This window comes from Salmo trutta, chromosome 39 (genome assembly GCF_901001165.1).
Source record: "Salmo trutta chromosome 39, fSalTru1.1, whole genome shotgun sequence".
Classification (NCBI taxonomy): domain Eukaryota; kingdom Metazoa; phylum Chordata; class Actinopteri; order Salmoniformes; family Salmonidae; genus Salmo; species Salmo trutta.
In genome coordinates, this window is record NC_042995.1 from 4,341,152 (window position 1) to 4,353,183 (window position 12,032).

The window sequence follows — 12,032 nt, forward strand, 5'->3', positions numbered from 1 at the left end:
CAGTCCCAGACTCCTAAGGGATCAGTTCCCTGACAGGACCATCTGGCAAAGTGTGTGTGTGTGTGTGTGTCATTAGGGGTAGGTTAAATTTAGCAGCGAGGCTGATATCTGCATGCCAGGTCCTATCTGTCCCTTTGCCCCTCCCTCCCTCTCTCTCTCCTTCCCTCCCTCCCTCTCTCTCTCCTTCCCTCCCTCCCCAGTCATTTCTCTCCACTGCACCACACTGTCCTTCTATCCAGTCCTCTATCACAGCAGTGTCTCATTCCCCCTCTTTCTGTCTCTCTCCCTCCCAGGCACGCTCCTCTCTCCGTCAGCATCGGCGGGAGAGTGATTCACCCCCCTCCTCCCCCATCGCTCACTGGATTGTAGAGACAGAGGCAAGCTGAGGACACAGGAGAGGAGAAAAAGGGCTCGATCAGGGAAGGAAGACGTGGAAACACTACACACTGGATAACATTTCCTCTCTGCTGGCAGGAGGCTACAGAGCAACACAGTGACACTGCAGCACTAGCAGAAAGCAGCAGTCTGGACTACAGCTTTGACTCACCGCTCTCTGAGGTAAGACTGGTTGTCAGCTACACGCTGCAGCTAAACCCAGAGAGGGAGGTCAAACTACAGGGACGTCTCTCTCTGTACCCATGACAACCCTCTTTGTCTACAGTATTTCATTCAGTTTATCATGTGCATTCTGCAGTGTATGGAGACAGGCTGGTGTTGAGTGGGTGTTGCTGTGACGGTGTTGTGGCTAATCAGACAGGGCAGGTAGACTGCATGAAGGGAACATGTAGTGACCACATAGACCACTCTGCTCACTGTTGTATTCTCAGTGAGGTCTGCTGAGGGAGTTGGTTCACAGATCCACTATCAATCCTATTGACTCCTGTTGATTTGACATCTTTGCATCATTATTGATGTTTTGGGTGCATATCTGCATGAGTATTGATGTTATGTTTGTGTATCTGGATAGAATATTGTACTGAAAAAAATGTGCTGTCTAGAACCGAAAGGGTTCTTTGGCTGTCCCCATAGCATATCCCTTTGAAGAACCCTTTTGGTTCCAGGTGGCTCAGTTGGTAGAGCATGGTGTTTGCAACGCCAGGGTTGTGGGTTCGATTCCCACGGGGACCAGTACGGGGGGAAAAAATGTATGAAATGTATGCATTCACTACTGTAAGTCGCTCTGGATAAGAGCGTCTGCTAAATGACTAAAATGTCAAATGTAAATGTAGGTGTAACCCTTTTGGGTTGCATCTAGAACCCTTTCCACAGATGGTTCTACATGGAACCCAAAAGGGTTCTACCTGGAACCAAAAATGGTTATCCTATGGGGACAGCCGGAAAACCCTTTTGGAACCCTTTTTTCTAAGAGTGTAGATCAGTTTCCAGTTAAATATAATCCCATGTGATTGACTGCAGCTAATATGAACATGACTATCGATTTTCAACTGAGAAGTGCAGGAAGTAGTTACCACCTAGTCCACTGGGCAGTAGTGACGTTAAGTTCTGATTACCTTCTAGTCAATTTCCTTACCACACATCAAAGACAAAGATCAACAAAGATGGCCTATGGATGTTCTACATTGAAGTGGTACAGTGATAGCAGCAGGGTATTTCCAAAGGGCAGCGGGTCCAGGCTCGGGGCCCTGTGCGTCTCAGATCACCAGGGGGCTGTGGGGGATATGGAGGGGCCGAGCCAGATCGGGTTATCAGGCCTTCACCCAGCAGGTCCGTTTTGAAAGTGCCATCCCAGAGCAAGGAGAGGGAGGCGGATGCCTGGCCGTCAACAATACATTTTAGCAGCGATCAGATTCTTCTGGCTGTGGATCAGACTGGCGCAAACATGGCGCCCAAAACAAGCCCCTCTGTGTTTGGTCGTCATTTCTCAAGCTAGAGCAGATCATTCCCACGTTTAGAGTAGCTCATTTAGTGGGTACAGAACGGTCAATATGTGACCCAAGAGGAGTCAGTCGTTCAGGGTTCCTAACCTAAAGACCATTAGAACTCCTTCAACATTGTTTACATTTATGTTATCAATTCCCGGGAGGCTCCAGGGTTTGGCATGGCAACCCTACAGTGGTAAAGCACATTGGATGTTTGTGTAACATGGAAAGGACCACATCATCTTCGGTGACAGTACAGACATTTGAGGTTGATCCGTCTTGCTTTAAGTGTGAACATTAACAGTCACCAAGGCATTCGGTGTCAACGCCTACCGTTCTCCTTGTGGACATACTTTCTATAGTTCAGAACTTTACGTCAATCCCTCCAGCGTTAAGACTGAACATTAGAGATCATCAATCCATGCATAAAACAGGAATGGTCGGTGTCTGTCTTCCCTCATCTAGAACCTGCCGAAGCTCCATGCTCTTCTCTAGACATGCCCCCGATAAGCCTAACACTAAACCTAAACCCAACACTAATCTATGCTGTAAGCAAATATTTGTCCTGACAGAAGGACACCCAGCAATGCTCCATATGAACTTTTAAAAGCCTTGAGACCCAACAGAGTGGTTTGTGAGTCCAAGCAACAGGCTAACACATACAACCAGGCCTGACCTGAAATACTTTAAGAAATGAGGAGATGGGAAACGTCATTGGATTCATATTAACGACCATTGTGTATCTTGCCCGTATGTTGTCAATGGGCCGTGCATTCTGGGTACAATCCCACAAGTAGTGCCCTCCATCAAGGAGTCAGTGGGAGTCAATTGTGCACCAGCTCCAAAATCCAACATTAGCATGAATTACGTGAACAAGAAGCACAACATTAAAAATCTTTTCTGAGATGTGAGATAATTAACTTGTTCTCTGTAATATCATATAGCTTTGAAATCGTGACATTTTTTACTTTTGAGGACAATAGGCTGGTTTTTCGGCACATACCTTCATACCATTTTATTATTACGTGTTTTACTTTTCTATTATTTTTCTATTTTCTTTCTCTCTGCGTTGTTGGGAAGGGCCCGCAAACATTTCACTGTTAGTCCACACCTGTTGTTCACAAAGCATGTGATGAATGCAATTTGATTTGATTCAATTTTGATTTGACTTTTAGTAGGGATTGCTTGACGATTAGCTTAGCAACCGCATGACAACATGAACGTGATTGGTTAACAGTCTGCTGAGTGGGGCAGCATAGTACTTTCCTCTATTCATTGGCCAATGAGTTTCCCATCTCCTCATTTCTTAAAGTATTTCTGGCATGGCGTGGCCTGTCTGTGGTGCCTGCCTCCTCTGGCGTTGTAATCTGACTGTAAGCCTGGGATGTGGTGAGACAGCTAGGGCCTAGGGAGGGTCTGAGGGTGTGTGGATGTGGTGAGACAGCTAGGGCCTAGGGAGGATCTGAGGGTGTGTGGATGTGGTGAGACAGCTAGGGCCTAGGGAGGGTCTGAGGGTGTGTGGATGTGGTGAGACAGCTAGGGCCTAGGGAGGGTCTGGGGTTGTGTGGATGTGGTGAGACAGCTAGGGCCTAGGGAGGGTCTGAGGGTGTGTGGATGTGGTGAGACAGCTAGGGCCTAGGGAGGATCTGAGGGTGTGTGGATGTGGTGAGACAGCTAGGGCCTAGGGAGGGTCTGAGGGGGTGTGGATGTGGATGTGGTGAGACAGCTAGGGCCTAGGGAGGGTCTGGGGTTGTGTGGATGTGGTGAGACAGCTAGGGCCTAGGGAGGGTCTGAGGGTGTGTGGATGTGGTGAGACAGCTAGGGCCTAAGGAGGATCTGAGGGTGTGTGGATGTGGTGAGACAGCTAGGGCCTAGGGAGGATCTGAGGGTGTGTGGATGTGGTGAGACAGCTAGGGCCTAGGGAGGATCTGAGGGTGTGTGTATGACAGTGGCTGGTAAAACTTTAAATCAAAGGTCGGGCTCATAGTAATGGAACAGTATCAAACCGTCATTACTATGAGCTGCCCTCCCCTCACCAGCCTCCACTGGTGTATGCCCAGGTTACATGTGAAGTCCCAGTAGGAGTGTACAGTATGTGTGGGGTGAACAAGGGAGACAGGGGGGTGAGGAGAGGGGGATCAAGGAACAGCTGAATCAGCAGAGCCCAGGGATTTGGGCTTATAAATTCCATTGAGCCATTTGTGCAGAGTGATGGATTGGATGGGATACTGATGCAGTGTTGAGCCCATGGTTACCGTAGAGATTGTTACCTTGGTTTGGCACCGGCATGCTCTGCCGTCTGGTTCCTTCAGTGTGATTGACAGTTTGGGGGAAGTGGGGCAGTAATCATTACATCAGACTGACAAGCATTAGTCACACCTCCTGCTGTCTAGCGCTATGGGTTAGTTAAGTGTTTCCCTTCAGAGGTGTGTGTTTGCGCGTCCGTGCAGGTATCAAATGAATACATGAACAGGTACAGCTGATGCTGCTGTACGGCCAGATATGAAGCCATGTCTGCAGGCAGTGAGATCGTCACAAGTTACTGCCACCATCATTCTGTCTCATTAACATGTGTATGTGAGGCCGTGGCCCCTAATAGCAAGCATGGCTGTAGACTCCTCCCGTCTTCCCCTCAGCCAAATCCCTTCACTAAGGGTTTAAGGGGGGCTGGCCGGAGTGTTTGCCAGGCTTCATTAACACTTCATCTGTCTGCTCATGACAGTAGTTGGATTCTGCAGTAACACTTCTTTGGCCCCAATTGCAGATGAACTGAAACCACACAGGGAGTTTCTTCAGAAAGTTGACACAGGTGTTGACTGCATTAAAACTGACATCCCCCACAAGCTGCCCCTCCTACTGCCGTGGACATTAATACTGTGTATGCAGGCTTTTGTTCCAGAACAACCACAACCACACCTACAGTACCAGTCAAAAGTTTGGATACACCTACTCATTCAAGGGTTTTTCTTTGTTTTGACAATTTTCTACATGATTCCATGTGTCATTTCATCATTTTGATGTCTTCACTATTATTCTACAATGTAGAAAATAGTAAAAATAAAGAAAATTCCTTGAATGAGTAGGTGTATCCAAACTTTTGACTGGTACTGTAATTCAACAAATCCAATAGCACCAAGCCCTGGACTCACTGAACCCAGTGTGTTAGTGCTGGACCAGGTCTTGTGATTTGTCCATCATGTGGTCTGAGGGAGGCCATGGAGGGGGCTGGTCAGAGAGACAGGGGCTAGAGAGGGGCCGGGTTTGAAATGGGGGCTGGTCAGAGAGACAGGGGCTAGAGAGGGGCCGGGTTTGAGATGGGGACTGGTCAGAAAGACAGGGGCTAGAGAGGGGCCGGGCTTGAAATGGGGGCTGGTCAGAGAGACAGGGGCTAGAGAGAGGCCGGGTTTTAGATGGGGGCTGGTCAGAAAGACAGGGGCTAGAGAGGGCCCGGGTTTGAGATGGGGGCTGGTCAGAAAGACAGGGGCTAGAGAGGGGCCGGGGTTGAGATGGGGGCTGGTCAGCGAGACAGGGGCTAGAGAGGGGCCGGGTTTGAAATGGGAGCTGGTCAGAGAGACAGGGGCTAGAGAGAGGCCGGGTTTTAGATGGGGGCTGGTCAGAAAGACAGGGGCTAGAGAGGGGCCGGGGTTGAAATGGGGGCTGGTCAGAGAGACAGGGGCTAGAGAGGGGCCGGGTTTGAAATGGGAGCTGGTCAGAGAGACAGGGGCTAGAGAGAGGCCGGGTTTTAGATGGGGGCTGGTCAGAAAGACAGGGGCTAGAGAGGGGGTTGAGATGGGGGACGGTCAGAGAGACAGTGGCTAGAGAGGGGGATGAGATGGGGGATGGTCAGAGAGACAGTGGCTAGAGAGGGGGTTGAGATGGGGGATGGTCAGAGAGACAGTGGCTAGAGAGGGGGTTGAGATGGGGGACGGTCAGAGAGACAGTGGCTAGAGAGGGGGTTGAGATGGGGGATGGTCAGAGAGACAGTGGCTAGAGAGGGGGTTGAGATGGGGGATGGTCAGAGAGACAGTGGCTAGAGAGGGGGTTGAGATGGGGGATGGTCAGAGAGACAGTGGCTAGAGAGGGGGTTGAGATGGGGGATGGTCAGAGAGACAGTGGCTAGAGAGGGGGTTGAGATGGGGGATGGTCAGAGAGACAGTGGCTAGAGAGGGGGTTGAGATGGGGGATGGTCAGAGAGACAGTGGCTAGAGAGGGGTTGAGATGGGGGATGGTCAGAGAGACAGTGGCTAGAGAGGGGGTTGAGATGGGGGCTGGTCAGAGAGACAGTGGCTAGAGAGGGGGTTGAGATGGGGGCTGGTCAGAGAGACAGTGGCTAGAGAGGGGGTTGAGATGGGGGCTGGTCAGAGAGACAGTGGCTAGAGATGGGGGCTGGTCAGAGAGACAGTGGCTAGAGAGGGGGTTGAGATGGGGGATGGTCAGAGAGACAGTGGCTAGAGAGGGGGTTGAGATGGGGGCTGGTCAGAGAGACAGTGGCTAGAGAGGGGTTGAGATGGGGGCTGTAGCGGGGGTTGACCAGTGCCAGTGGGACCTGAGCCAAGCACATGTAGCTCCCCAAAGAGCAGCGAGGTTGCTTCCTTTTTAGACCAGGTATCCTGTTTCCTCACAGAATGCCACTGGTGTAGTCTCTGGGAAAAGAGCTCTATATATAAAAATATATATCTGAAGAGAAATTCTAATGTTGTTCACCCCCACATCTCCTTCTCCTCCTTCTGCCTGCCAGCCACAATGTTGTGCCTTGCTGCACATTGCAGTTAAATATCAGCATGTTTACTCTTAAATAATCCTCTATTTGTCATTTAAAATCACAACATAGCTTCACGCTGCACTGCAGTCGTTGTATCTGTGGGTTGAAGGAGAATTCAGAGCTGTAGGGACTTCTCTCTCCCCAGTTAGAGAATATGTAGGGAGGCAGAGAAGTGAGTTGTTTACTAGACCCTCTTGAGACCTTCTGGCCTAGCTACCAGAGTGACCATGAGCTCTGTCAAAACAAGCCTGCACTGCAGTATTTACACAGTTCAACATACCTTTTTCCCTACAATCAAGTCAAATCACACAATGGTCTTTGGGTACTGCGTTGTAGAAACAGCTGATAGACCCCTCTCACAGATAGGTAGAAATAGGTACACTCTTAGAAAAAAGGGTGCTATCTAGAACATAAAAGGGTACTTCGGCTGTCCCCATAGGGGAACCCTTTGAGGAACTCTTTTTGGTTCCAGGTAAAACCCTATGTGGTTCCATGTAGAACCTTCTGTGGAAAGGGTTCTACATGGAACCGCATAGGGTTTTACCTGGAACCAAAAAGATTGTACAGCTTTCAGGATGAGACAGGTGTATGTAGTGGTAGTGATATGGCGTAAGTAAACAAATATACACATGAAATGGTTGGTCTGATTGTATCCTGCTCAGACTCCTAAAGCCACAGAGCAGGCAGGGAGCATTGGCCACTCGCTGTGTCTATACACAGTACATTAGGCCTGGAGTGATGGATGAGCGTCCGTGCTGCATTAGACACTCAGCAGCAGATGAAAAAGCCTCATTTTAATGTCTGAAAGTGTCGTGCCTGTGGAATCCTATAGCTGGGGTGTTACAGGGTGAATCCCCAGCTTCTAAACTTGTCAGAGGAGGCTGGACCTGCTCAGCCTGAGGTCCAGACTAAGCCTGGTGTGAGACATATTGCTGGTGAGCTAGTGAATTAAGAAGGGATTAGGTTTTAGGCTGATTGGATGAACCATTTCTGGATTGAACATATACAGTGCATTCGGAAACTATTCAGACCCCTTGACTTTTTCCACATTTTATTACATTACAGCCTTATTCTAAAATTGATGAAATTGTTTTTTCCCCCTTCATCAATCTACACACGATACCCCATAATGACAAAGCAAAAATTGATTTTTAGACATTTTTGCTAATTTATAAAAAATAAAAACACAGAAATACGTTATTTACATAAGTATTCAGACCCTTTGCTATGAGGTTCAAAACTAAGCTCAGGTGCATCCTGTTTCCATTGATCATCCTTGAGATGTTTCTACAACTTGGATTGGAGTCCACCTGGGGTAAATTCAATTGATTTGACATGGTTTGGAAAGGCACACACCTGTCTATATAAGGTCCCACAGTTGACAGTGTCAGTTGTCAGAGCAAAAACCAAGCCATGAAATCGAAGGATTGGATAAGACGGCACAAGTACTGGGTTCCTTGCTAAATGCGAGCTAGTGAAAGAATAAAAGGTCATTGAGTTCCAATTGGTTAAAAACGGCCCCACTGGTTGCAGTGACCCTTGTTGTTGTCCCGTCTATGACATCACGTCGCTAGGGACGGTCATACTAAAAATGTTACAGAGAGCTTATCCACCTTGTGCCACTCTGGAATTCATCAAATGTCAGGAGCAATTATCAGGCTATTTTCTCCCCCTAGAACATGTTCCCCTCAACCGTTCCCTTCTTATTTAAGGCTACTGATTGACTGAGGCATGTTACACACACACAGCACTGGATATGAGCTCTGGCCTCCAGGACACAGCATGGTGCAGTGTCAGGCTGGCACGGGGCCCAGAGCTACCCATGAGGTGTGAGGAGGGTACAGTACACCGTCTGTCTGCCATATAGTCCAGTTAGACCTTATAACAGGACACAGCATGGTGCAGTGTCAGGCTGGCACGGGGCCCAGAGCTACCCATGAGGTGTGAGGAGGGTACAGAACACCGTCTGTCTGCCATATAGTCCAGTTAGACCTTATAACAGGACACAGCATGGTGCAGTGTCAGGCTGGCACGGGGCCCAGAGCTACCCATGAGGTGTGAGGAGGGTACAGTACACCGTCTGTCTGCCATATAGTCCAGTTAGACCTTATAACAGGACACAGCATGGTGCAGTGTCAGGCTGGCACGGGGCCCAGAGCTACCCATGAGGTGTGAGGAGGGTACAGTACACCGTCTGTCTGCCATATAGTCCAGTTAGACCTTATAACAGGACACAGCATGGTGCAGTGTCAGGCTGGCACGGGGCCCAGAGCTACCCATGAGGTGTGAGGAGGGTACAGTACACCGTCTGTCTGCCATATAGTCCAGTTAGACCTTATAACAGGACACAGCATGGTGCAGTGTCAGGCTGGCACGGGGCCCAGAGCTACCCATGAGGTGTGAGGAGGGTACAGTACACCGTCTGTCTGCCATATAGTCCAGTTAGACCTTATAACAGGACACAGCATGGTGCAGTGTCAGGCTGGCACGGGGCCCAGAGCTACCCATGAGGTGTGAGGAGGGTACAGTACACCGTCTGTCTGCCATATAGTCCAGTTAGACCTTATAACAGGACACAGCATGGTGCAGTGTCAGGCTGGCACGGGGCCCAGAGCTACCCATGAGGTGTGAGGAGGGTACAGTACACCGTCTGTCTGCCATATAGTCCAGTTAGACCTTATAACAGGACACAGCATGGTGCAGTGTCAGGCTGGCACGGGGCCCAGAGCTACCCATGAGGTGTGAGGAGGGTACAGTACACCGTCTGTCTGCCATATAGTCCAGTTAGACCTTATAACAGGCCTGGCTTAAGCTATGGTCCAATCTCTCTTATACTGCAGCTTTTCTCCACATCGTCTTTCACTCAGGATACCAGTAAAGGAAGTTGGGCGCAGTGGTGTGGAGCATTCAGACAGAAATATATTTAGTAGAACAGACATGGCTCTATTACATGTAGAGTAAGGAATCTTGTCAGCTCTTTTTTATGACATGTCTATATGAATGTGACCCAAATGACCTGCTAGGTGGTTTTGGTAGTTAGGGGCTCGCTGTTGGTAACTGTTTTGTTTATTTGGATCCTCATTAGCCTTTACAGAAGCAGCATCTACTCTTCCTGGGGTCCACAGCTATATCGATACCACAACAGATCACTTAGATCTACAGCCATGCTTCGCTAGCTAATCATTGCCAGGAATAATCAACCTGGGCCAGGTTTCCCAAAAGTGTTGGCATTTAGTCTTACGAGCGTTTTAACGATGCATCTTTCCTACAACGGCCGAAGATGTAAAATAGGTTTCCCAAAACACCACGCAGAGAGAACGTTCACTAAGTGCGTCATTGAGGCATGGGTCGATACTGATAGGATCGAAAGGCAACGCTGCTCTCGGGTCAGCTTTCTCTATTCAAATCTTACCTTAACATTCTAATTATTCCACAGTACTGACGACGGATCAGCTACCAGAAAGATATTATCACCTATGGCTGAAAATATTAGGCAGCTTATTATAATGCACTAAATCAAGATTTTGCGCATCATTGCGCACATGTTGTTACACATCATGAAATATATTGAGACAAATTACAGACAGTGGCATACAAGTATCAAAATAGAACTAAATTGATTGAACGTTAAATGTATTGCAATATGATTTACATAGGCCTATAGCCTACCGTAGGCAACTTAGTATTTGCAGTCAACTTCGTTGTGAAGTTATCATCAGTCACAGAGAGACAGATAAAACATGGGATTCTATGTTTAGCGGAGATCTTCTGTGTATAAAGTGACTTGGGAGGGCAAAAAAAGCATCTAACGACGCACTGTTCACCGGACGTGCTACCTGTCCCAGACCTGATGTTTTCAATTCTCTAGAGACAGCAGGATTGGTAGAGATACTCTGAATGATCGGCTATGAAAAGCCAACTGACATTTACTCCTGAGGTGCTGACCTGTTGCACCCTCGACAACCACTGTGATTATTATTATTTGACCCTGTTGGTCATCTATGAACATTTGAACATCTTGACCATGTTCTGTTATAATCTCCACCCGGCCACCCCTCATAGCCTGGTTCCTCTCTAGGTTTCTTCCTAGGTTCTGGCCTTTCTAGGGAGTTTTTCCTAGCCACAGTGCTTCTACACTTGCATTGCTTGCTGTTTGTGGTTTTAGGCTGGGTTTCTGTACAGCACTTTGAGATATCAGCTGATGTAAGAAGGGCTTTATAAATAAATTTGATTTGATTTGACTTAGCTGTTCTACGAGTGATCTGAGGCGGTCGTTAGATTAAGAGCGTTTTCAAGTGCAACGTTAATAACAATGTTTTTGGGAAACAGCTCTGAGATTTAACGATGCTCCTACGATGTTTTTGGGAAACAGCTCGGAGATTTAACGATGCTCCTACGATGTTTTTGGGAAACAGCTCGGAGATTTAACGATGCTCCTACGATGTTTTTGGGAAACAGCTCGGAGATTTAACGATGCTCCTACGATGTTTTTGGGAAACAGCTCGGAGATTTAACGATGCTCCTACGATGTTTTTGGGAAACAGCTCTGAGATTTAACGATGTTTTTGGGAAACAGCTCGGAGATTTAACGATGCTCCTACGATGCTTTTGGGAAACCGGGCCTTGGTGTTTTCCATCTTAGATTTGTTAGCGTAAAGGTTCAAATCTCCAAACAGGAGACACCAGCCAGTGTTAGTCAATACATTACGATCAATACAAGTGAGTGGTTTTAAATAGCCGATCAATTCCCTCTTTCCCAGCGAGTCAGTCAATGAGGAGATGCTTAATGCTTAACTAATCACCATCAAGGGAGAAGAGTGACATCAATTGTGACCTCGACAGCTGGTCAATGGCCTAATTGGTTACCTCAGCCTGCTGCGCTAGCAAATAACAATATGTGTTATTCTTAGTAAGGAGTTGAAACCTTATTGAACTGATATTGTAGCTGTCCAAATTCTTAGATACATGAGATTTCAGTCTGACAGACAGACAGACAGACAGACAGACAGACAGACAGACAGACAGACAGACAGACAGACTACCATTGAGGGTCTGTTGCCATGAGCAACAGTGAGCTAAACTGGTTATAAATCAACAATGGATGTTTTCACTGTGTGGCTAACCATTTAGTTTGATTAAAAACACCACATGGATTAAACAGAAAAGATTACAATCCCAGTGTCAGGCTGGTATATGTACGTGTATGTACATGTATTTACGTATATGTAAATTACAGATACCGAAATACATGTTTAAACCTGATATGTACATATTTTAATATATGTACAAAAATATATGGACATATTACAAAATTGGCCATTTTCATATACTTCTACATAGAGGTTTATACACTGAGTATACAAAACATTAATAACACCTGCTTTTTCCAT

The 12,032-nt window shown here is 47.5% G+C and overlaps 1 protein-coding gene across 1 annotated transcript in view; it reads left to right on the forward strand.

Moving 5' to 3' along the window:
* Positions 1-257: 257 nt before the first annotated feature.
* LOC115179722 (filamin A-interacting protein 1-like) overlaps positions 258-12,032 on the forward strand; it is a 112,387-nt gene continuing 100,612 nt past the window's right edge. The window contains exon 1 of the mRNA XM_029741405.1: positions 258-558. The gene's annotated coding sequence lies outside the window, so the exon portion shown is untranslated. The remainder of the gene's footprint in view (positions 559-12,032) is intronic.